Here is a 24,869-nt window from a genome sequence, read left to right on the forward strand (position 1 = left end):
AGGATCTGCTTGTGGATGAGCATCCTGGTAATGAATAGGTAAAACAGTGGTGTGTTGGTTTCCAGAGCGAGGTCTTTGACTTAGCACTTCCTGTGTACCCTCTGTCCTCCCACGACAGTCAGGATGACTTATACAGTCAGATGGGAAATACGAGGTATTCCAAATGAAAACACCATAAGTTCACTTTTTTTCTTTTTTTTTGCAGCTGGTGTTGTCATTGTTTGGTTGTATGGCTCGATGGCAAGTTTTAATTTTATTTTATGGTAGGCATACACACAAACAGGCAACATAGATTATTATACCTTGTCATGATTCAATGCTCTAACGTGTTGGATTTGTTTTCGCTCATAGTTGAACGTGATTATTTTGCGACCCCCTTCAGGCACACACACACACACACACACACGAGTGATCAAACTAAGACAGTCCGAGGCATCATGCTTTGCTACATCTATCTTGTTATCACGTCAGCGTGATCCACAAGAGTGTTTGAGAAGGGCCTTGTTCCCCCTCAGACTGGTCTGACGACTTCTATCAACTCTTGAAAAAAAGTCTGATCAGTAGATCAGCACATACAGGAATCATGAGGTTGGAGACAAAAAAATGACTCATATGCTGACTGACAGTGATGGAATTGCTTGGTAATTTATCTATACTGTTCTCAAGATGGGGAGATTGAGAGAGATTAGGAGTGCATCACGGTGGCCTCGCTCCACAAGACACACACTCCCAGCACACGTTTTCACTGCCATATTTGTTATGCTGTACTGGATAGTATTGAAGTTTAGTGTGACAGGAAAGGCAGGGAGAGAGAGAGAGGAAGACATGCAGCAAAGTGCCCAGGCCAGATTCAAACCCTGCTGTGACAAAGCCTCAGTCTACACTTCTGCAGTGAGCCACCAGGGCGGCCCTATACTTCTGATAGTAAGAGCGATCAGGCATTGTATAGGCCTATAGCATTTCCTCTCTAGATTAGAAAACAAGTTGGACATTTCTTCTTCTGTGGTAGGTTTAAGTTCCTGCATTGCCATCAATTATAGAAGGGATAGATCACAATTGTGCACTCCACAGGATTATCCACTTCAAATATCTCACTTTCTGTGACAAGTACAGTAGATGGATGTCACACAACTCTGATAGAAATGTCGGAATAAGAAGCTAAGACATTTCCTGTGTCATTATATTCCAACTATCACAACAATGGTGGTCACTGACCTTCATAGAGCAATGATTTCAAATAATACTTTGGTTCATGTGGGCTGAAGGAAAAAATAGCACCACAATATGTCTGTTGGTACACACAAACATAGTAGCCAATAATTGGAAAAGTTCAATTGTTTTATTGTATTTGTCAACCCTGTTCACCTTTAGAGATAGAATCAATCATATTCCATGGAGAGGTCACTAATGCATCAATCTGAAACGTAGCAAAAGGACTAAAACCTTTTTCAGATCTTCAGAAAGGATTCTAAAAGAACATCCCAGGAAGGTCAGCCTTCCTCACCAAACAGCAGGGCTTTGTGTTGCTTTAGCACAATACCAACACAATACCAACACAATACCAACACAATACCAACTTCCCCCGGTGTTGCTCAAGGCATTTCCTGCCTCCTTTTTGGGTTTTTTATTCCATTGGATAGCGATCCATCCCTGTGAACACCACAGCCTTCCTGCACATGATATGATGCATCAGTATGTCCTTTTGTTTATGACAAGATCCCACTGGAATTCCAAACCTTATTTGCAGACGGAAATTGTCTGCCTTCAGTGGGCCCAGCTCCTTTGTCTGGACATGCTGCGAACACCTACATACAAGTACTGTCTGTTTGAAGAGAGAGAGGGGGGAGACAGGGAGGACCCTGGTTGATTAAGATCATTAAAACTCATATCCGTGTTCATTTCAACTGTAATAAATAGAAATCCTCTCAAAGCTCAGCGCTCTTCCCTTGTCCGTCGGTGTAGCGATGAGTAAATGTACTTAGAAGTGTAGTGGAAATCAACACAAATGAGATCTAACTCCTAATGCGCTATATGGATCCCGTGGTGGTAAAAAGGAAACTGTAGGATTTCCTTTCTTTCTTTTTCACTGTGAGAATGCTTGGAAAACACACTGCACAAATAAAGGGAGGTTTTCTACTGTGAGAAGGTTTAATGTATGAGCAACTCAGGGGGCACCTTCGGGAAATAACTATCCTGATTTGAACCACATCAGAGAGGGAATCTGGAACAAAATGTTACTTGTTCATGTTTTTTTCCCAGATGCAACACAACCACACTTGATTTACTCTTCTCTGTCTGTCCCCTTTACATCTTAAGGCTGAACTAGATCTGGACAATCATCATTTATTGTGCCTCTTAGATGAAGCCAATCTCCCATCAGTGGATGGAATTATCCCCTTATCCCCTTGAATAAGAAGTAATGATGTTAAATACAACTTTGACAAGGTAATGGATATGTTTTCTTTACCAATTTCATCCATGGCCCATCAACGGCTCTGACAAATGTCTCAATATAGAATGTTGTGCTGAGGGGAAGGGGGATTTAGACTCACTCACATGGTGGGATGAAAAATCAATATTGACCTCTTTGGAAAGAAGCCAGAAGAGGCCTATATCATTTGTGAGGGAGTCAGCAACATGGCCTCAAACAGGAGCTGGAGGTGAGACTGAGCCTTGTTCCCACCAGCTAAATGATAAAGGGATGTTTCCGTATCAGAATTCACGTGTTAACTAACTGGACATGATTTAGAAAGACAGCCATAGCAAAAACCAAGCTTAGGGAACAAAGTCTGAAACGATCTTTGTTGACCTCAAGGAAAGACTTGTGTTGATGCACAGATCTATGCAAGATTATAAAACATTTCTTAAGCGTATGAAATAGGAGGATAATGGTCTCCATCATTGTGAAGTTCAGACCGACACACATCCTCTCTCCATAGAGCCGTTCTGACAAACTCAGTAACCAGGGAAGAGGAACCTTGGTCTGAGAGACAAACAATAATTCAATACAAAGCTACACTTCTGCTCTGCAGATGACAGAGGCTTCCAGAAGGACAACCTTCTCTGCATCCAAGCATATGAGAGAAGCTTCCAGAAAGACATCCTTCTCTGCATCAATCAGAACGATAGTGGCCTGACAGAAACCCCTCCTGAATCCCTGTGAGATCCCTGTGAGATCACAGTGTGCTGCGGCCGGCCAATCAGCACTGAGGATCTGAAACGGGGTTAGGTCACTTTCTGAAAACTGCAAATCTGTGTGTCCCTCCCCCCACACACACTGTGTATTACGAAAATCATATATAACAGCCACATTCTTAGTTGTTAAAAAACTTTGTCCCACCCACATTTGAAAACAAACCTACGCTTGCTGGAACTCTATGAATAACATGTAAGAATGTAAATAAGGGCTAAAAATTGTAGAAATGTAACTGGCTGGTTCAAACGGCAGGAGCTCAGTCCAGAGAACACCTGGCCAGCCGTGAGGGATGATGAATGGAACCACATACAGAGATCCTCAAAGGAACCCTGCTCTCCCCCTCCGACAGGGGCGAAGATTCACCTTTCACAAATAACTCAGAGCACACAGCCAAAACAACGCAAGCAAGGCTGGAGAACACGTTTGTGAACGTACTTGTGTGGCTCGGCTGAAACCTAAACTTGAACCCCATCGAACATCAGATGAAAGGCTTGCTAAAGATTGCAGATCATCCCTCAGTTTCCTGTTTGAATTTCATAGAATCTGTAGGGAAGATAAGAGACACGCCCACATTAAGGTGAGCAAAGCTGGTGAACACCTCAAAACTAAGGTGTATCAGCTTCTGCAAAGTACTGAACTCAAAGCAAGGAAGCTAGATCTTTTTTCTAAAGATTTTGCTGATATATTGAAAGGTTTTCAATTCAAGAATCCTGAAACATTTATAATTATACAAAATGAATTAATTGTACAGGAAGTACTCTACAGGCTAAAATGTACATGGTCTTTGGATAAAGATGTTTGTTTCTGACTGTAAGTTTTTAAAAGTTGTAAGCAACTCTTGCAGCCTCCAAAAATGTGGTGGCCATTCCTCATTCTAACAATACGTTTTACAACACATTTTCTGTTAAGTCTCCCCCCTATATATATATATATATACACACACACACACAATCTCTTTAAACGGCACACTGCAGCTTTAAGAATGTGGTCGTATGTAATGTGATCCTGTTTGATCCACGCCCACTTCTGTGAAATCTAACATAGGTTTGCTGACACTTTGTTTCTGTTTGGCATGAGCACAAGCCAGCCACCTTTGACCTACTTACGGCCCCTGCCCAATAGCGTGGTGCCGACACATCCTGGCTTCCGTACTTGGTCAGAGATCACTGGGGGATCAAGGCGTTAAAACAGCAGATTAGATTAGTGATCATATGAGGTCTCCGGATTACTATGCAGGGATGGTGGCTTGCATTTCCACCCCCCCACAATCCCGTAGTGTCCTGAACATGAGTGTGGATGACTCCATTAAGTACCCCTATGTTAGGAAATTAGAGGCAAGTAAGGATAAGAGCTGAGGCGTCTTGTGGTGTGGTTTGATACTAGACCTAGCTGTTGTCCATATGCTGATGGCAGCTTATCAGCTTGCCCGCAGCGTTGGGGTGCTGTGCTAATCCTAGTCCACACTGACACTGCTGTTGCTCTGGTGGATGGCCTCACCTTGAGACAGCGATACGACAGTTTTCCTGTTCAATAATTCAATGGTTTGAGCCGTTGATGAGCAAATATCTTTCCTTTTATTTGAGGCACTAAGAATTTCAGTTTGATTTGTCATGGTATTGTAGTGGACATTACTGTATCAATCACCTTCTTTAATCACGTTCCTAAACGCAAAGCTTGATGTAACTTGATGCAAAGATATTTTTTGGTTGCATTTTTCATGCTTTATTGGACAGTTTTTAAGTGAAGTGTGCCAGGAAAGGAAGACGTGCAGCAAAGGGCCCAGGCCAGATTCAGACCCAGGTCACTACTGTTTCTTCATAAAAGTATGAGGTATTTTACGTTTTCTAGGTCTAGGGTCAACACTGCTAAGTGGGTGTTCTCTTAGTGCATCCAGACGGTTTCATCCGAAGCCAAACAACAGGGTTGAAAGCAGGTTGAAACAAGCAAGCCCTGACAGATCCACGCTTAAAGATGTTGAAAATGCAGCTGATCTATGACTTCATACAGGAGCGCTGAAGTGCAGCCAGGAACGCAGCAGTCTTGTGTGCATACATGCAATGTTGTTGTTGGATACGTGTCTGACATGTTTGCAAAGGGAGGAAATCTGGAAGCAGCTGTGTTAGTGAGAGTGACTGGAGCAGCCATAGTGCTTTTCTCCTGTCTGAAGACACTTAAAGGAGACTTCTCTTCAGAAGATATGGTACCCACAACAATCTGTGGTTTCTGGAAATCACAATCCCCACTCAGTTCAACTCTTTTTAAACACTCAGGGGGTGTATTTTAATGTACAAAGTGAGTGTCAACTTGAGTTGTGATTCTTATTTAGTGCATGCTAAAAGTACTGTAACCACTTGAGTAACAGTTACTCAAAACCACCGTTGAGATCTTCTAGCATGCACAGTATCACATTGAAATGGACAGTGTGGAAAAGCTGTGGGTTTGCATGTTTGGTTTGAGCATATTCTGTTACTTGTGGTAAGCACTTAGATTATGCCTCCTATTGAGTCACCAACAGATAAAACAGAGAAACACATTTCATAACATTAGAGTTGAAAGATGTTTGGTTCTACTTTTGATAAGAACTGATAACTAAACGTACAGATATGCTGTATGTATGGGTTCCATATCATTTTGGAAGTAGAGCCATACTTGTGGTTATTTCTTCTCCATCTGCTACACAATGCTGGCTTGCCCTGTCTGCTGGGAGCCTGTCTGGAAATCCCATCCTTCTGTGATGATGTGGCAGTGAGTCATAAATGACCCTCCCCCTTCTGACCAGTTACTCCCCCCTCCCCCTCTCTGGTCCTCCACCAGTTACATACCATACATTGGGGCCCTTTAGAATAAAATAAAAAAATGTGTATATATATACACCTCTACAATATGTCTCGTATAGGGGTTGGATTTTTTATGTGTTTTCATGTATGATGTGCTCACACTCCCCCCTACATTAATGTGATTTAGTTTTGGGTTTAATTGTTGCGTCTGCGACACAGAGAATGTGTCTCCAAACAAATGGCCCAGGTCAGTGATTTCCTGCCATTTAGGCCCTGTTCCATATGTCACTTGATTTATGGCCTGATTCACATCCATCTATTATATAAATTAGGTTATGGTAATCTAATTCAAATCTATGTCGGCAGAGTAACCAAGCTGTAGAAGTGCTGGTGCTGGATTGGTAGATGGAGGGACTGAAATAAGACATATGCTCAAACAGTTTTGGTTCTGGTTATTTCATGGTGTTACTGTTAAGACACGTTCAAACTATATTTGATTAAAATTAAACTTGAGTTTCTCTCCTAGCAACGTTAAAAGTGTTTGATATAGGATTATAACTTGTATTAGAAAACCATGATAACACATAAGCAAATGTTTTCATTTTTACCAGAGATTTTTGTTGTTGTCAATGTGCAGTTTACAGCACACATAACTAAATCTTAAACACACTTTCAGTCACTGTACTGTCATCCACCTTATATATCTATGTATACCCTATATGTAACTGTTTCACCATTATGTAATGTATTTAAATTGACACACAATTCATAAAAACCCAAACCAGCAGCATGAACACAAACTGGCTGACTGTTAACAGGGTCTAACCTCCATGGAGCACTGGGGTGTGTGTGTGCTGATATTGGGGTGTGTGTGTGCTGATATTGGGGTGTGTGTGTGCTGATATTGGGGTGTGTGTGTGCTGATATTTGTTGGCTACTCTATAAAAACAAAGGTATCATGGGAATGGCCGCCATTTGGAGTCTGCCTGTCAGGCCCCATGAAAGGCGAGTGCGCTGAGGGTCGGCTTGTTGACTCTGTGAAGCTCCAGGCCCAGCTGGGGAGGTTAATGAGGCCCCTCTCCTGTCTCCTGCGCTGACTCAGTCCACATCCTCCTGTCGGGGGTGGAGAGAGATCCCTCCCTTTCACTCTTCTGGTTTGTTTGTGGGCTGAGACACTGTCTTCTGTGGGTCTCGTCCTCCTGTGCTTGCTGCTGGGTGGGTCTGGCCAGGTCTTGTGGTGGGCTGGGCAGTGAGAGTTTGGAACGGTAGATAGGAGTCCACTGTGGGCCGTGTCTTAGGAAGTATGCAATGTCTCTCAGGGGGGGTCCTGGAGCGTAGGAAGCATCTGTTGCAGGTTGTAAGCTCTACCTTGAGTTGTCTCCTGGTCATTTGCATTATCTATTTGCTTAAGATGTTTTATAGCCAAATACACTAATTTTATGGCGTCTTAGGGACAAGCCGTTTAAATACACAATGAAGAACAGGATATACAATTATGTCAACGCATGACCGAACACTAAGAGCACATTTACAATGTGAAGGCATTTTTATTCAGTGTCTCATGTGTTTAACCATTGTTAAATCTTGTTGAGATAAGCCATTGTACCTCGTGTCGAGACTGAACCAAACAAAACCAGTCCATGTCAAACAATTGGGTGGATTCTAAAAGAACATGTATTATACGTTGTTGTGGGGATTTTCCATGACGAGTAGCTACACATTGTCAAACATTCCCCCCCACCCCAGCCCAGATACGGCCAGAGCTATGTCGAGTATGCTAATGTCTCGTCTCTTTGGAGCTGGTTTACACACACTGCTGCCACATGCTTTCACCTCTGAAACAGCCCGCTCAGAATGAACTCTAAAACTGTTTTACAACCACAAGAGGCTTCCGAAAAAGTTTAAGATTTGTCCATTGCTCAGCCTAAATGTATTGATAAGTGAATGTATTTCACAACTTGTCAAATGTCAAAGAATAATACTTGTAAGTAACTATGATTTTTGTAAGCTTATAGCATGTACTTTGTCAATGCAGTTAGAACTCCATTTAGATTAGAATTGTGTGTTGAACTTCTGCAAACAAAACTGTGAGAGCAGGAGTCAAATCTTTGCTTTTTGGATCACGTTTTCCCCTCTGTCCTGCCTCTATCTGTCTTCGTGCTGTGTACATTCATGTAACCAGTAATCCTCAGTGTTTCTGGACATACGAGTGGAGGATAATTCTGTCTGTGTGTGTGTGTGCACATACTGTAAGTGTGATAATTTCCCAGGACTCTACTAGGTCAAATCCCATCCAATATGTGCTTTTTTCCCACAATTTGTCACCTCGGAGGGTTTCCAGGGGTATGAGGTCGATCCACAGTCTCACTGGGGTAAAAGATTAGAAGTCTGGGGAAGCTGTGATGGCAAGATGGACCCCCCCCCACCCCCCCACATCCCCTAAACGTACATTCCTAACCCTGTCTGTGTGTCTGCCACGGGCTGAGTCACGCCACACTCTCTTTGACCCTCCGCGTAGCGCTCTTTCACTTGGAGCCTGCTGACCGACCTGCCAGAGCTTGTCTTGGCCGGGGTCCAGCTGGCTTTAACAAAGATCCACAACCTAGGCCAGACAAGACAGATTACTCACTTTTCATCAAGAAGAACACTGTTCCCTGTTTGAGAGTGTGTGTGCGTACAGTGTGTGTGAGTGTGTGTGTGTGTGTGTGTGTGTGAGTGTGTGTGTGTGTGGGGGAAGGCACACATGTGCGTAGATCCCCATGTGCACGTTCAGTGAGTGTGTGTGTGTGTGAGAGAAGAGCATGTTTTCACCCACGTGTGCGAGCCAAACGCACAGCTGATACTGTGCTCCCGTTGGCACAGGGCCTGTTGTTCTCACTGGGGCAGAGAGAGGAGGAGGTGACGTCTGGTTCTGGAGGAACATGTACACACACGCTGCCTCTCCTCCGGTGGAGGACATCCCTGTATTACGCTCCACGTGGGGACATTTTTGGAGGGAATTCCACATATCTTTTCCTCTATTCTTCCTGGTTACTAGAAGTTCTGTATAAACTGAAAAAGTTCTTTCAGTCTGTCTGCCTCTCCTCTCTGTTGAGATGAAGGAGGGTGGCGCCACCCTGGTGGTTCACTGGGTAGGGAGTGCTCCATACGGTCTCCTCTGACTTCCTGCTTCTGAATTCCTCCTCTGACTTCCTGCCTCTGCCTCTAACTTCCTGCCTCGGACTTCCTGCCTCAGGTTTACTGCCTCAGACTTCCTGCCTCAGACTTCCTGCCTCAGACTTCCTGCCTCTAACTTCCTGCCTCTAACTTCCTGCCTCTAACTTCCTGCCTCTAACTTCCTGCCTCTAACTTCCTGCCTCTAACTTCCTGCCTCTGCTTGGCTGGACCAGTTGGGGCAAGGGGAGGGTCCTGCTGCCAGATTGGAGGGTAACCCAGGGAGGGTCAGAGGGGTTAAATTGAACAAATCTCCCATTGACTTTCTGTCTTTACACCTTCCAGTAATATCATGATTGGGGAGACGGTGTGTCAAGGGTCAGGGAACGCTGTCGTGGTAACAGAGTACATCAGAAGGGGGGGGGATGGGTTTTTAGCAAATAAACTCTGAATCCCACAATTCTTTGCAGATAATCGAAATAACCACAAGACATGGAAACACTACAGAATTCGTAAGCGTTTTAATCTGACAAATCTAAAGTGTTCAGCTCCTAATTGGCAGTTGTTTAATTAGAAGTAAATGTGGCCACTATGTTTGTATTTCCCAAAAGTGTTGGTGAGAAGGAAGAGTGACCTAAGCACTTTTATTTATTTATTATGAAAGTAAACATTTACTGGACCTTCACACATGGTTTATTAAGAGGCCTTAATAGGGCTAGGGACCACAGACACAAGGAGACAGGTTTATGGGACTGTGGAGGGTTAAAATTCCTTCTTTCGACTTCCTTTTTGTAACGTAAAACTTTCTGGAGGGAGGCAAGGAGGGAATTCCATTTTTTCGAAATTGGAACAGAACTGAATGTATGTTATTCTATACAAGAAGGACATGTCCTTGTCTGTATGTTTTTGATCACAGAACCATAAGCTTTCTTATGGAGAAACTGTGAGGTTGTACTTATGTGATGCCTAAACATTTTATACCTGTTGGTGTACATGTCCTTTTTCATGATTTTTCATGTTGCTTGCTTTCCCCTCACCTACCCAAACACTGTGTACCCATATGCATGTATATTGTACCCCAGTGTGTAGTGATAAATGAAACCTCACTCATCCTCCACAGGCAATTTGCCGATTGCTCTTGGCCTCCATAGTCATAGAATTTATTTAAGCCACTAATTGCATTTACATTTTCAAACAAAGGGATTTCCTTTGGTCTGCTGGGCCTCTCCACCCCCCGTCCTGCCTGAGGGACCATTCCCTAAGCTGTAAATGCAGGCATTCTCCACGACCGGAATACGGCTTTAAACCTCTCCACTCATTTATTTAGCAGAGGCTCACTCTTTCGAAGATAGAGATTTTTATTCGAGTGAGCTCTGTTTAATGCACAGTATTGCGATTGACGGTTACTGCCTAAAAAATAACACAAAGAGAGGAACTCAAGGACATTTTCAGAGAGTTTAAATATTTATACAATCCCAGAGAATTTGATATAAGTGTCAATTTTGTCGCCAGCAGTCACTCTCCTGTGTTTGACAGAGCTAGCAGTAGAGTCCACACAAAACCTCACAAACATTTCAAATCGTTCGTGTGCGGACTTCTGTAACCAAACACGCTGGCTGTCGTCTTTGTCAGAGACAAGACTGTTCGAAAGACAAGACTGTTCGAAAGACAAGACTGTTCGAAAGACAAGACTGTTCGAAAGACAAGACTGTTCGAAAGACAAGACTGTTCGAAAGACAAGACTGTTCGAAAGACAAGACTGTTCGAAAGACAAGACTGTTCGAAAGACAAGACTGTTCGAAAGACAAGACTGTTCGAAAGACAAGACTGTTCGAAAGACAAGACTGTTCGAAAGACAAGACTGTTCGAAAGACAAGACTGTTCGAAAGACAAGACTGTTCGAAAGACAAGACTGTTCGAAAGACAAGACTGTTCGAAAGACAAGACTGTTCTAAACCATCTGTTTACTGCCTGCTCATCCCCCTGGGCTCTTAGACACCCCCTCAACATTTTATAAAGACGCGTCCCTCTCAGGTCTGGCCTCATTTGTGGAGCATCAAAGAGCAGGCCCCTCATTATCTGGCCTCCATCTTGGGAGGGGAGGTGGATGTTTGCTTCAGTTGTGAAGGGGCTGCTTCCATCCAAATGCCTTAATGTGCTTTAATGTGACGTAGGGGAGACGTGTTCAGACACGTTTTGTCAACTTTGGGAGCCGTTGCAAAAAGGTGTGAGGATGAGGGAAAGAGTTCCACATTTGTGGAGTCCTGTTCACAAACTTTAACAGGGTTGTTAAATAGAACTGAAACATTTTCATGTGGGTCCTACTGCTTGCAATTACTTTTTCAAAAGTATGGTTTTACATACTTAAAATATTTTCTACCTAAACAATATAAATGTGTATCTTCATTTTAATAATGCTTTAACTTGATATCTGGAAAATCAGGCTCAGTTGTACTTGAGGTGTTTCTGTCCTATTAGCCTGTGACTTCCACATTTCCACTAATTCATTAACCAGCACAAACATTTAACTTTAACCATTATGAGAGTGATCAAATCCACCGTCCATTTTACAAAACCCCTGTTAGGAACCCAAACCATCCACTACATGACGCTTTGATAGAGCCAAAATGGAGGGCAGCATCTGTATTAAAAGCCCGGGTGATTGGAAGCCTGCTTGTTGACTTGTCTGTTATCATTGTCTCAAGTCACCATTGAGGGGCAGCCAGGCATGCGGGGCAAGTCAGTGCACCTCATACCCCAGACGGGGGATATGAGCGCGCTCAGAAGGGTGTGTTTGCTTGTCTCAATTGGTAGGTGTGGTTACTGGTGGTGATGTTGACAGTGGGGGTTGTGGTGGAGGCACTGGTCTGAGAAGGCCCCAGACTCCAGGACACACCACCCATATTTTATGGCTCTGCTGTCCTGTAGCTTTGAGGAACTCTATTAGGCCAGTGAAGGCCATGCCAGACGTGACTGGTAAAGCACTTCTCTTTCTCCTTCCACCCTTCAGACTTAAGTCCTTATCTGAGACTTAGAATGTTCCCCTGCTTCTGCATGTTCCCAGAAAGAAATATCTGGGGAGATTCCATCACAAAGGGTTAAAGATGATTCTTGTCAATTAAGTCAATAAACGTCTACGCATGTGGAAGTGATTGACAGGCTGGATAACTGTTCAATGTTTTCTGCTCAAGCTTTAAGACCACTCCGACCACTCACAATTCAATGCCTACACAGTCATGTCTGCTGGCAAAAGACTATTTCAACCTGTTTAGTAAAAAAAAAAGAAGATTTGAAGATATGTTTGTATCTACTGAATTAAGATAAAGTATTTACTGTTGAGAGAATCAGTTTTTAATTTGTCCTCCTGTATCTTGCTTTAAAAGATTTAACAACGTTCATAAAATACAAACATTTGTTATTTGTCTTACTGGACAAAATGAGGACGGTATGAAAGTCCATTTGTTTTACTCAACCTTTGGAGCAAGTTCTGGATCATGTTAAACATTCTATAAACACTAATCGACATAATCTGTGTCCAAAGATATATTACTGGACTAGGACATAGTCAGTGATACCATTGTATGATTAGCAGAAAGATTAGTTGAGGAAACAGTTTGGTGTTATTGCTTTGCCCTGGTTAATTAATAAGCTTCATGTGTAGGATTTATTTAGAATGTAAGTGATTTGTATTGGTGGTTGTTATATATTTTTTGTTGTTGCTACAAAGTAAGATAGAACATAGACAAGATGCAAGAACTAACTTCCCCAACTGAAACAATCTGGAAAAGGGGGGGGGGGGTGTTGTTGTGGAAGGGGGGGTAATCTACCTTCTGCAGATGTCCACAGTAGCATTCCCAGCACTCCACACCCACTGGAAGTGAATACGTCCCAGTCCCAGACAGGGAGCAGTGAGTATGGCCCAGTCCCAGACAGGGAGCAGAGTAAGGGGACTGGCATTCTGGCTTTTACAGAGGCCTTTTGACTGGGTTCCAGGGCCTGCAGAAGATATCATCTGGGCTCTAATAAGGGATTTGTTTGTTCTGGGTATTCCTGTATAAACAGAAGTGGTAAACAGTTTCAGAGCAATGTGCGCAATGTGCTGAACGTTCGTCCACCAACCCTGGACTCTGCACAAGCTGCCTCTAGTTAGTGTCGCTCTAACCCTGTCTCATTATATACTATTTTAATTGGGTGTTATAATTATTATGTAACCGCACCATGTGTTTGGAAAATATTTCTTGCTCAAGAGTGTTTAAGAGGCAAACACGAGTGCCTGTATATACCCCCTCATATATACAGCTGGTAATATATTGTTTGTAGACTTGAAGTGTCGGTAATGTGTGTTGTTTGATCAGACTGTGGAGTGTTTTCATTATGTTGTGGCCATTGTATATGGTATATAGAAGATATATTGTCAAAATATACCTTTTGTGTACAGTACATTAGCAAAACACTTGCATACCAGGAGAAAGAGCAGAATTTATAATCTGAATCTGGTGGTTGTGCTTTGTATCTGCCCTCAGAATATCATAGCAATTTCATTTCCTCGCTATGATAATTTGTACCTCAAATACACAATGATGTGCAATAAAAATACAACTGTCACAACTTACTTGTAATCACAATGCAACCAAACACATAATTTACAATAATACATGTATATTTATTGCACTATACTTTCTCAAATGTGTTTTGGTGTATTGAATTGTAAAGTTATTTTTGCTCACTTTTTGGAATTGTCTTGTTGGGGAATCTGGTGTGGCAGACCGTGTTCACCAGATGTATAGGAGCTGCTGTAGGAGCTGCTGCAGTATGTAGATGCCTGAGTGTTTATCATGGGGAACTGAAGTGTGGTGTTAAGGTCTGGCTGTGTCTTGGCCATGTGTTGACTCAGTGATGTTCCCCCAGTGTGAAGGCCTGGGAAACAGCCAACTGGACCAAGCACTTCTACCGCTGTTTACACACTCTGACACACACGCACTCCCACACTCTGACACACACGCGCTCACACACACACACACATCAAAGTCTTGCCAAGTCTGAGAGGTTTTTCACCCCAACTTTCTCTACCTCTCTCTCCCTCTCCCTCCATCTGTCTCTCCCTCGCTCTCTCTCTCTCTCTATTCTTCTCTCTGTCTCTGTCTCTCTTCGTCTCTCTCTGTCTTTCTCTGTCTCTACCTCTCTCTGCCTATCCTTCTCTACCTCTCTGTCTCTCACTCTCTCCATCTCTCCCTCCATCTGTCTCTCCCTCGCTCTGTCTCTCTCTCTATTCCTCTCTCTCTGTCTCTCCTTCTATTCCTCTCTCTGTCTCTCTTCGTCTCTCTCTGTCTCTGTATCTACCTCTCTCTGCCTATCCTTCTCTACCTCTCTGTCTCTCTCTTCACTTAAATTTTTCTCTCTCTCTCCCTCCCTCTCTTCCCTTTCCTTGTGATTACCTTGACTTTCACAACGTTATGTAATATGTGATGTTATGTAACAGGCCATGACAAACATTGCTTCCCTGGTAGTTTGATTCTGTGCCAAGAAAGGATTTCTGTCTTATCACATATGTAAAATAGAACAGGTGAAAGAACATCATGTTCTATTATTGCTATTTTAAAAGGGGAGGGGATGTTTCTTAGTCTTCTGTATAGGTGAGCACATGCTACACACCTACTCAATTAACTTATACAACAACACTAGTACATGGCTGACATTAAAAAACACACTTGAACCAAACGGTCATTGGTCTGGGAGGCTGAATGACTGTGTTGCATCAACAAACACGTTCACACCCCACCCACTCCCCCTTGCATGAGCTTACTCCATCTGCCATCATGTGGTTGAAAGATTTCTTCAGTGATCAGTTTGGTCTTAACCTGACTTGTAAACACTTAATGGAATTAACAGAATTTTACACAAAGCCAGAGGAAATGGGAGAGGGGGACCGATCACAGCCACAAATCAGACTCCATTCCAAACAGTTTGCATTAACCAACTAATAAACAAACGGTGCCTTACATTTGCCATTCAGGAACACTTGGTTGCTATGCGAGGTGATTAAATTCAGGCCCTGTTTACTACGGTCCAGATGGCCGACCCTTTGACCTATCTAACCAAACCCTGGCCATGGCTACGCTTTAACCAATCCAGACCACTGGCCTGGCACTGTCTCAATCCCCTCAGTGTCTCTATCATTAAAACTCAAGTTAATGTTTGAATCTGAGTCAGGGTGACATTGAGTCGGCTATGACAGTATGTGCAGACAGATTTCAGTATGAAGTCAGTCAAGGGTGCATTCTGGGTGCAGTAGTCCACAGACATCTATTAGAGCACAGAAATGAATGCCTTTATCACTTTACATTAAACCACCTCTCGGATGGAATGGTTAACCATTACACCAGTAATAGCTGTGAGCCGGAGAGGGGGACTGTGCTCGTACAAAGCTATGCAGGCACTTGAGCACTTCTATATCATGGAAAACTTTGGGTCATTAAAAGGAAGAAGAAAAAAAAAGAAAAAAGGTTAGGCCCTTTGTGAGTTATAGGCGCCCAATGACAGCCCCCTGTATATTTAACATTCCAGCCAATTGACAGAATACAAGAGGAGGATTTGGACTGGATAAAGGATCCCGGGCAGGGACAGACTCTCGTCTGCAGTTGAGGTTGTTTTTTTTGTTCCATTTGGTGTCCATGGGTTAGAAGGGGACCCTCATGAACAAATATGTACAGCATTAGCAGACCTTTGATGTTGCTCTATCAGACAGAGTCAATGAGGTTATGCTACAATGAGTAACTACCAGGGTCTCTCGCTTCTGAGTTACATTTTAATCATCAACAATCAAGAGGTATAGAGGCCTCTGTTGAAGGGTTCTCGATGGTTGGTGATCCTTAAGCACACTGGAGACGGCTGATAGTTGCCTGTGATGGGAGTTGGAGGACACAGCGGATCAGTGTAACTATTAGTCTTCTAATTCTTCATTCTTTAAAAAGTGAACGATACACTAAATATGACGTCACGTTGAAAAGGACTGTATTTCAATAAGTAAATGAAGTAGTACCATGCCTTTCTCATACACCAGGCTAAACATCAGTAAGCAAATAGGTAATAGCTATTTTATTGGATTGTGAAGAAGTAGTAGGCATCTCACTGTTGTATCAGTGAGATTTCACAATGTACATTTAAGGTTCCAGAAAAGTCACATAATGTGATCTTTGACTTGCTTTGATAGCCAAACACCGTCTCCCAAGCATTAAGGAATGTGTTGTAGAGGGTGTAGGCGGAGGGCTTGCCAGAGGCCTGTGGCATACTGGAACTGTGTTCATCCTCAGGTGACAACGACACACCACACGCAGGAGTTCAACATTTGTGACCTTTTGTGAAACTATTCAGAGGAGCACCCTTGGAGCAGGATCAGTGAGTTTTCAGTGACAAAATCACTTTTATAATGAGTCATCACCTGACCTTTTGGAGAGGACAAGCAAGCTCTTAATGGGGTTATTTAATTTTTTTCATAATAGGGATTTACATCAATTAAAGATAAAGGTATTTGTTCACCTGGGGGTTTCTTCCTAAGTGCTCGATATTCAGCAAGCTGTCTTACATTATCTTTACTGCCAAGTCTTTTCATCAGTGCTTCATGTACGGTTTCCATAAGACCTGGATGGTTTGTTAAAATTACAGATGGTTTCTTGTAAATGATTTCCTGTTTTGTAAATGATAAGGTAATCTTACCCTTAATTTTAATGTGAAACTCTGGCCCAGTCTTTGTCCTTGTAAGGGTGTATAATGGTGTGAGTAGTTGGCTCATGCATTGCACACTTAACCTCAGGAAATTACACAAATGGTTGAGCAGCTTGTTTGCCACTATTTGCTTGAGTTTAAATTAGAGGGCTTTATCGTAACCTTTGAAAATCTTACCCAACCTGTCTGCTACACAAAGACTGCTTGTCGGATTTGTTGATCCAATGCACTAAATAATGGAGTTTTACATAGCAGCAGCAAGACAACCGCAAAGACAAGTTGATGAAGGCATGTGGGCTTTAGTGGACATTATATTCTCAGAGTTTGGTGTGAGTTTAAAGGTGCCAAGTGAACATTCATGAAGTCTTAAACTGCTGTTGTCAGTCACACTCACAGAAAAGGTTGAAAGGTTTAATGAATGGTTCCAGTGTGGCTTCTTTAATCTGCCAGCCTTGCACTCACCAAACCCACTTCTTTATTTTCCAACTGTTGTTCTTGATAAACAACTATAAAAGATGCTGCCAGTTTGCTGAGGGCCGTCGATGGTGGTGAACTGTGTCATCTCACTTGCTGTAAAGGGACACCAAGGAGAAGTGACAGCTGACACAAGAATAGTAAAGATAAAATGCCAACCCCTGAACTTTTGTCCTAATAGTCAATTCCCTTAAACACATCTTACCCTGTTAGAGCCCATAAATAGTGTCCATGTTGTTGTTTTTATTGTACTTTAAATTCATGAATCTTACTCAAGTACATTGAGGGTCAAATTATGTACAGTGCCTTCCACATAGCACATAACTAATAGAGCATCCTGTAAAATAGTCAAGATTAAACAAACATTTGTTTGTGTTGTTCTGTGATTCTTATTTCGACGTTTTTTTTCTCCTTTCTCCCTCCTGCCCTGCCTCCCTCCTGCCCTGCCTCCCTCCTGCCCTGCCTCTCTCCTGCCCTGCCTCCCTCCTGCCCTGCCTCCCTCCTGCCCTGCCTCCCTCCTGCTGGGTCGTTTCTCCTGCCAGGTAAGCCAACACACTTCTGCCCTTACAGCCCCCAATCTACTGTATCTCAGAATTAAAGGCACTAGATCTTCTTCTGAATACCATTTAAACACAGTAAACTCTTTCCAGACTACAGGCAGGTCAGACAACGACGGTGATCCTCAGTGCGTGGATCAGTCAGTTGTATTGTTCCCTCTAACCAGCCTGCCGTTTACAACCGCCTTGGCATCACACAGGGCACTGGGAATGTACGTTAAGGTTATATAAACTAGCATGTAGCTACATAGAAATACCTGTAGCAAAAACAGTGTACTTACATTTTACATTAAGGTTGCATTAACTACCATAAAACTACTATTTACAGTAACAAGCCTATAGTAACAGTATTATAGGTACATAGGAACTGCTATGTAGTTACAAGTCCTGATGGTTTACCAGTAAAGTTGTTACTCAAGTTAAACTTGGTATGGGGGAGGTTGGGCTTTCAGGAGTGGGTGGATGTTAACATTGATCTTGTTTTGGTTTCACAACCTTCAACTGCTCTTTTACAACATCCCCTCACCCACCGCCCCCATACAGTGAAGAAATAAATTAGTATTAAAGAATGAGAATTAATTTATGATATTGTTTAAAGTTCTTTGCATCAGTTCAGCTCTTTTGGCATTTATTTAATTACCATAAATGAAATGGCATTTGGTCAACTTTGTGGCTTAACCATTTAAATGACCCTTGCCCCAGAGTTAGCCCGCTGTCACATGCTTCTCGTTTGACTTTAAAGGCAGACATTTGAAAAGGACATTAATTAGATCCTGTGTGGGGCGGAGGCCAGCCTCGTTCCAACATCCAGTGGAGAAGAATTCTTGAATGAGTGTTGAACGGATGAAATAATAAAACGCTTGTCAAAGTCAGAGCCCCATTCTGAGATGAAGTATTCGATTCTAGGAAGTAGGTAGTGGTGGGGGAGGAGGTGTTGAGTCAAGTCTATTATTGCCTAAATTGTTGCTCAAACGGTTAGAAACCAGAGGTTGGTGGGATGTTGTGAGGACCCATCTGTTTTGGGATCGTTGCGTGTCAAAAGTTGCCAAAACATTTTGTGTTTCATGTTGTAGGGTTGAACTTGAAGCTGTAGTCTAATGAGCTTTGATAGGTTGATAGGATTTGACTAATTTTTTTGTGGTACATTAACCAGAAACATGAGATTTTGTATAAACGTTTGTAGTAAAGTAAATAAAAACACAGTATCTGTACCGGTTAAAAAAAAAAGTAACACTTCTTTACTTTAACGTGAGCAAAAAAGTGTAATCAGTACTTCAACTTTAACCAGAGTCTCTTTAAACATGAGTATCTGTACTTCTACTTGAGTGAAGGATGTGTGTACTTTTTCCATCTCTGCTTGGAGGGTACTGTGAAATTAGTGACATTTTCATCCCGCCACATTATTCCTCTATGGTCCTGATATGGAACATAAACACTGCCCCGCCTTGTGGGCATAGCGGTGAGGCGCTCAAGAAGGTACAGCCCACTACAGAGACATCAGAAAGACACAGAAGGGACCAGGCCAGGACAACGCTAGCTTAGACTGCCTCATCTGCTTGCCCTCATCTCTGCTCCATCCTCAATACATCCATCTTGACAAGGACTCCATCCTAATAGTTCCCTTGCGAGAAGGATGTGTTGGGGTGGATTTCTGTGCGGGTCCAATCCCTGAGAGAGGGTGGAATCCCCTGACTAGAGGCGAAGCTACTGTGAGTTTAGCCTGACCTCTGTGTGTCAGCGGAAAACCTAGCAGTTTCCACGTAAACTGCGTCCCAAACGGCCGTGCGTGGCTTTGTTGTGATGACCAACGTGTTCAGAGAGAGATCCTGCTGAGTCTGCAGTCACTCTGTCCCCTGGGGGTGCCCTGCAGGGCAGCAGGACACAGGCACTTTTAGTCTTTATTGCCATAATCTTTACTTATTTAATGCGGTTAGGGTTACGGTTATATATTTATATATTAAGGTTGAGAGACCAGGAGGGGGTGAGGAAGGGGTGGGAGGAAGACCGTGAGGAGGGTGGGGGAGGGGTGTTGGGGGAGGAAGACCGTGAGGAGGGTGGGGGAGGGGTGTTGGGGGAGGAAGACCGGGAGGAGGGTGGGGGAAGGAGTGGAAGGACGTTGTGCCCACTAATGAACACAACACACCTGTTTTGGTGCTCCAAGCAGGCCTCAGTATTAACTCTATTTTTAATGACAGTGCAGGGCATTCCTGTTTTCATGTGGGGATAATTAGGAGTGCAGCCTTGGGGCTCCAAGGATAAATTTCACGCAATTACAGCAGGACAGGACCCGGCCGGACACAAGAAAGGAAAATCTTAATGACTGGGATGGTAGTGGGAACCTGGAGACTGGACCATAGTTATACTGAACCCTGCCTTCACACAACCAGAGCACCTTTGCCTCTGTTCCACACACACAAAAAACACACACACACGTATATAAGGCTGTCCCCGACAAAGATTTTCTTTGGTCGACCAAGACTCGACTAAGCATTTCTGAAAATTGATTAATGGAAATTTGACACGTTTTTTTTCTTCTATAAATGTCACAATGTTTTTCATCAAACCATTTTGTGTGATGTTTTCCCTCACTGTTTTAAGAAATAATATGAAAGAAATACATACGTAAGAAGGGAGATTGACAACTAGACAAACATAAATGTACAAACATTCTCCCGATCTGACTCAATGTAGCTACTGGACATTCCAGATTCAGCTGCTATAAAATAAGCTATTCCTAATAATAAGCCTCATGTCACCAGTCCTGTTGTTACCGAATGCCGATATAATACAAAATGCCTGATTGTAATAGATAATTAATAACCAATGTACTACAAATTAAAAATAAAGTTTGTTTAACATGCAAACCAGCGCGCTATTCACTGCCTGAAAAAGTGCAGCATGCAAACTTACGTAGAAGCCGAGTGGGGAACGGTGCAACAGAGAAAGATTGTGTTGTCTTGGCCGGAGAAGATAATGTCATTGGATTTGGGTGTGATTCTTATAATAGGCATATTCATTTTTCAACCCAGCGCGTGTTAGCATGAGCGAAGTCAGCCAACTTATGGTTTTCAGGTGGTAGGCTAAATCATTATTCAACGTCAAACTACGAAAAATTGTTGTTGGCAGAGTTTGCATTAAAGGTTTTTTTTGAGTCACCCGGTACTTTGTAAATGTAAATGTACTGTAAATGAAATGCTGCCATACCACAGATTTCACCATTTTGCCTAATAACACCGAAAAAGTAGGCTATGGCAGAGTTTGTAGATCGGCAGCCAATTGTGCTCGTGCTGTGTGCAAAAAACAAACAAAACAAAGCACAGATTAATGAAAAAAACACTAATTTTAAATATATATTTTTTAAGTTGCTTTGTTTGTCTTAAATAATATAATCTACAATTTCTGTAGAACATTTCTTTAATTCAGCAATGGTGACACAAGCGGCAATCAGATCTCACACTGCCATACGACAGCTCGACTAAAAAATATTAGTCGACCAAGAGCATATCGACCGGGGACAGCTCTAGTGGACTGAGTGGGGACAGCCCTAGTGGACTGAGTGGGGACAGCCCTAGTGGACTGAGTGGGGACAGCCGTAGTGGACTGAGTGGGGACAGCCGTAGTGGACTGAGTGGGGACAGCCCTAGTGGACTGAGTGGGGACAGCCGTAGTGGACTGAGTGGGGACAGCCCTAGTGGACTGAGTGGGGACAGCCCTAGTGGACTGAGTGGGGACAGCCCTAGTGGACTGAGTGGGGACAGCCCTAGTGGACTGAGTGGGGACAGCCGTAGTGGACTGAGTGGGGACAGCCCTAGTGGACTGAGTGGGGACAGCCCTAGTGGACTGAGTGGGGACAGCCCTAGTGGACTGAGTGGGGACAGCCGTAGTGGACTGAGTGGGGACAGCCCTAGTGGACTGAGTGGGGACAGCCCTAGTGGACTGAGTGGGGACAGCCCTAGTGGACTGAGTGGGGACAGCCGTAGTGGACTGAGTGGGGACAGCCCTAGTGGACTGAGTGGGGACAGCCCTAGTGGACTGAGTGGGGACAGCTCTAGTGGACTGAGTGGGGACAGCCGTAGTGGACTGAGTGGGGACAGCCCTAGTGGACTGAGTGGGGACAGCTCTAGTGGACTGAGTGGGGACAGCCCTAGTGGACTGAGTGGGGACAGCTCTAGTGGACTGAGTGGGGACAGCCCTAGTGGACTGAGTGGGGACAGCCCTAGTGGACTGAGTGGGGACAGCCCTAGTGGACTGAGTGGGGACAGCCCTAGTGGACTGAGTGGGGACAGCCCTAGTGGACTGAGTGGGGACAGCCCTAGTGGACTGAGTGGGGACAGCCCTAGTAGACTGAGTGGGGACAGCCCTAGTGGACTGAGTGGGGACAGCCCTAGTGGACTGAGTGGGGACAGCCGTAGTGGACTGAGTGGGGACAGCCCTAGTGGACTGAGTGGGGACAGCCCTAGTGGACTGAGTGGGGACAGCCCTAGTGGACTGAGTGGGGACAGCCCTAGTGGACTGAGTGGGGACAGCCGTAGTGGACTGAGTGGGGACAGCCGTAGTGGACTGAGTGGGGACAGCCGTAGTGGACTGAGTGGGGACAGCCCTAGTGGACTGAGTGGGGACAGCCGTAGTGGACTGAGTGGGGACAGCCCTAGTGGACTGAGTGGGGACAGCCCTAGTGGACTGAGTGGGGACAGCCGTAGTGGACTGAGTGGGGACAGCCCTACACGTAAATCACACGCAGACTTTTGGTTAAAATGTGGTTTCTGTGTTTTGGAATATCCACCATTGCAAAGCCCTTTTTTCATTTTTGTTCAAATGAGAAACAGAAACATATGAATTGTAGTTTACTAGAGAAGGTTAGATAAATATCTTGTGAGGTGTTTTTGTGTGTGTCGGATTGTATGGTGACTTAATTTCAACTAAGCCAAATTATTCCGTAAGAGTTTGTAAAAACAAGTTTTGGATGGTGAATGATGATTGTGAAATTCTTTGCATTTCATTCCAGTCTAGTCATCAGTCTGGTGAGGCCATATTTACTCTGAGGTTTTATGTCTACTGACTTTAGTTTGTACTTTTACTGCAATTTGTGTCCTATTTACAGGTACTTGATCATTTAAGGAAATATTACATCTGTAAAAAAACTTAATACAAAAGATCAACCATTAAAAAAATAAGGATAAATGTTGAAGTTAACTGTGGTTTCCATTTGATGCATTGACTTTGAATTCAGAATTTCAAGACGCAGATGGAATTATAGAGCTGCCATCAAAATGCTCAACAATCCGTCTGACTTGTTCAACATCTATTGTGTATTGAAATGGGAACATCATTGCATGTGCAGTATTGCACAAGATTTAGAAGGTGGGTCTCAAGCATTCACTTTTATAGCATGCCAACTGTCATTATGTAAAAACCGTTGTTCCAGGGAATGTCATTCAGCTTCAATACAATACAAACGTGTCATCACGTTTAAAACATTTCTTTCTACGGTGATTATTGTGAAACACTTGCGTAGAACAATCTGGGTATAATGTTCATACGCCGCCCAGAAGAATACCCACGGGACTGGGCCCTTGAAGGTCAACTGAATGATTTGTTGTGTTTGAGATTCAAACAACACTCGTTACAACACTAGCTGTTGGGTCCCACGGTCCAGCTGTTGCATAAGGACAAACCGTATGTCAACATTTCATTTCAGAAGTTAGCATTTATTGGTTGAAGGTTATCGTAAAAAGTTTAAATTGTGAAAACCATGTTATGTAACCCTAAGATTTAGACTCTAATGTATTCTACTGTGGGAACGGTGAATGCTAAACAGGACAGAAGTGTGCTAGCTCTTTAAATGTCCCATCACATGGTTTCTACTGTGGCTCTCCAGAAAACTGCTGCACAGATTGAATACAAATTTTGAGTAAGAAAACATGTTAGGGAATATCTGAATGCTGGATTGACTTGACGTTGATAAACATATCCTGTCAACAAGTCTCACTTTCGATGGCCCTAAAGGGTACATTCAAATGTAACAACCCAGAATTCAAAAATGTGAGATTTACCTACGATTTCCTTAAACAAACATTTTTCTTGTCATCACGTTGTTTATACAACCACACGTATGTCAAAATGACATCATCAAAAAAAAAGTCCTAAAAGTCAGCTTTATGTCTTAAGATGTATTGTAAGGAAAAAAAGTCTTCACTCAGTTTCCATTTCTTTCCGCTGCTCTCGGATCAGTATTTGAACCATTTCATTACTAATCTGTGTTGGAGACCTGTAGCTTAAGCAAGCCTTAGTGAGTACACACTAGTCATCAACACACACCCAACACAAGAGTCACGTTAATCATTGGAGTTTGTGAGGCATGTGGATCTGGCTCTTTTGAAATGTGTGTCCTGTCTGACAGTTGGCTGTTGAATCGTATTAAGGCTCAGTCCTATTGTCCTACACATCCCACACAGATTAAATGTCTAGGCCTCGCTTATCTATCAAGATTAGATATCTTGATCAAAGATAATAACAAAGACAGGGGAATTACATGTTGTAAAGCAGGTTTCACAACCTCCTGTACCACCATGAGAGCTGTCTGTGATGGGAACCCCCCCACACACCCAACAACACAAGAACTCCCAGACGTCAGTTGCAGGAACTGAATCCTCACGTTCAAGTTTTTAATGGCATTAAGGTGCATCAGACAGGTTGGTTCTAGTGATGAAAGGAGTTGGGGGGAGGGGGGGGGGAGCAGGGGAGAACGACAATGAGGCGTTCTGGTGGTTGAAATGATTTATTGGACGTTGTATCTGTCTCATAGCCGAAGGGTATATGGAGAGCTTTGAAGTGGCACAGATAAAGGGGACCAGTCTCTACACTGAGACATTGGAAAGCTTGTAATAATAGGCCCGGTCATTGTATTACAGTACCGGGGGAGAGAGGGGGAGAGGAGGAGAGAGGGGAAGAAAGGCATATAACAACGTACGTTTTACAGAACCTGCCATC

At 43.4% G+C, this 24,869-nt stretch overlaps 1 protein-coding gene and 1 long non-coding RNA gene across 2 annotated transcripts in view; one reads left to right on the forward strand and one right to left on the reverse strand.

Annotated features, from left to right (window-relative positions):
* The window catches only part of arid3c (AT rich interactive domain 3C (BRIGHT-like)), a 61,998-nt gene that overhangs the window by 11,394 nt on the left and 25,735 nt on the right, over positions 1–24,869 (forward strand). The window lies entirely within an intron of this gene.
* Positions 1,350–13,992, reverse strand: LOC146220134 (uncharacterized). The gene is made up of 3 exons (XR_014751029.1): positions 13,854–13,992; positions 12,954–13,176; positions 1,350–1,822 (listed from the first exon to the last, which is right to left on the reverse strand). It is a non-coding gene; the product is annotated as an uncharacterized LOC146220134 (long non-coding RNA).

Source organism: Hypomesus nipponensis, chromosome 28 (genome assembly GCF_054491055.1).
Source record: "Hypomesus nipponensis isolate SF chromosome 28, ASM5449105v1, whole genome shotgun sequence".
NCBI classification, from domain to species: Eukaryota; Metazoa; Chordata; class Actinopteri; order Osmeriformes; family Osmeridae; genus Hypomesus; species Hypomesus nipponensis.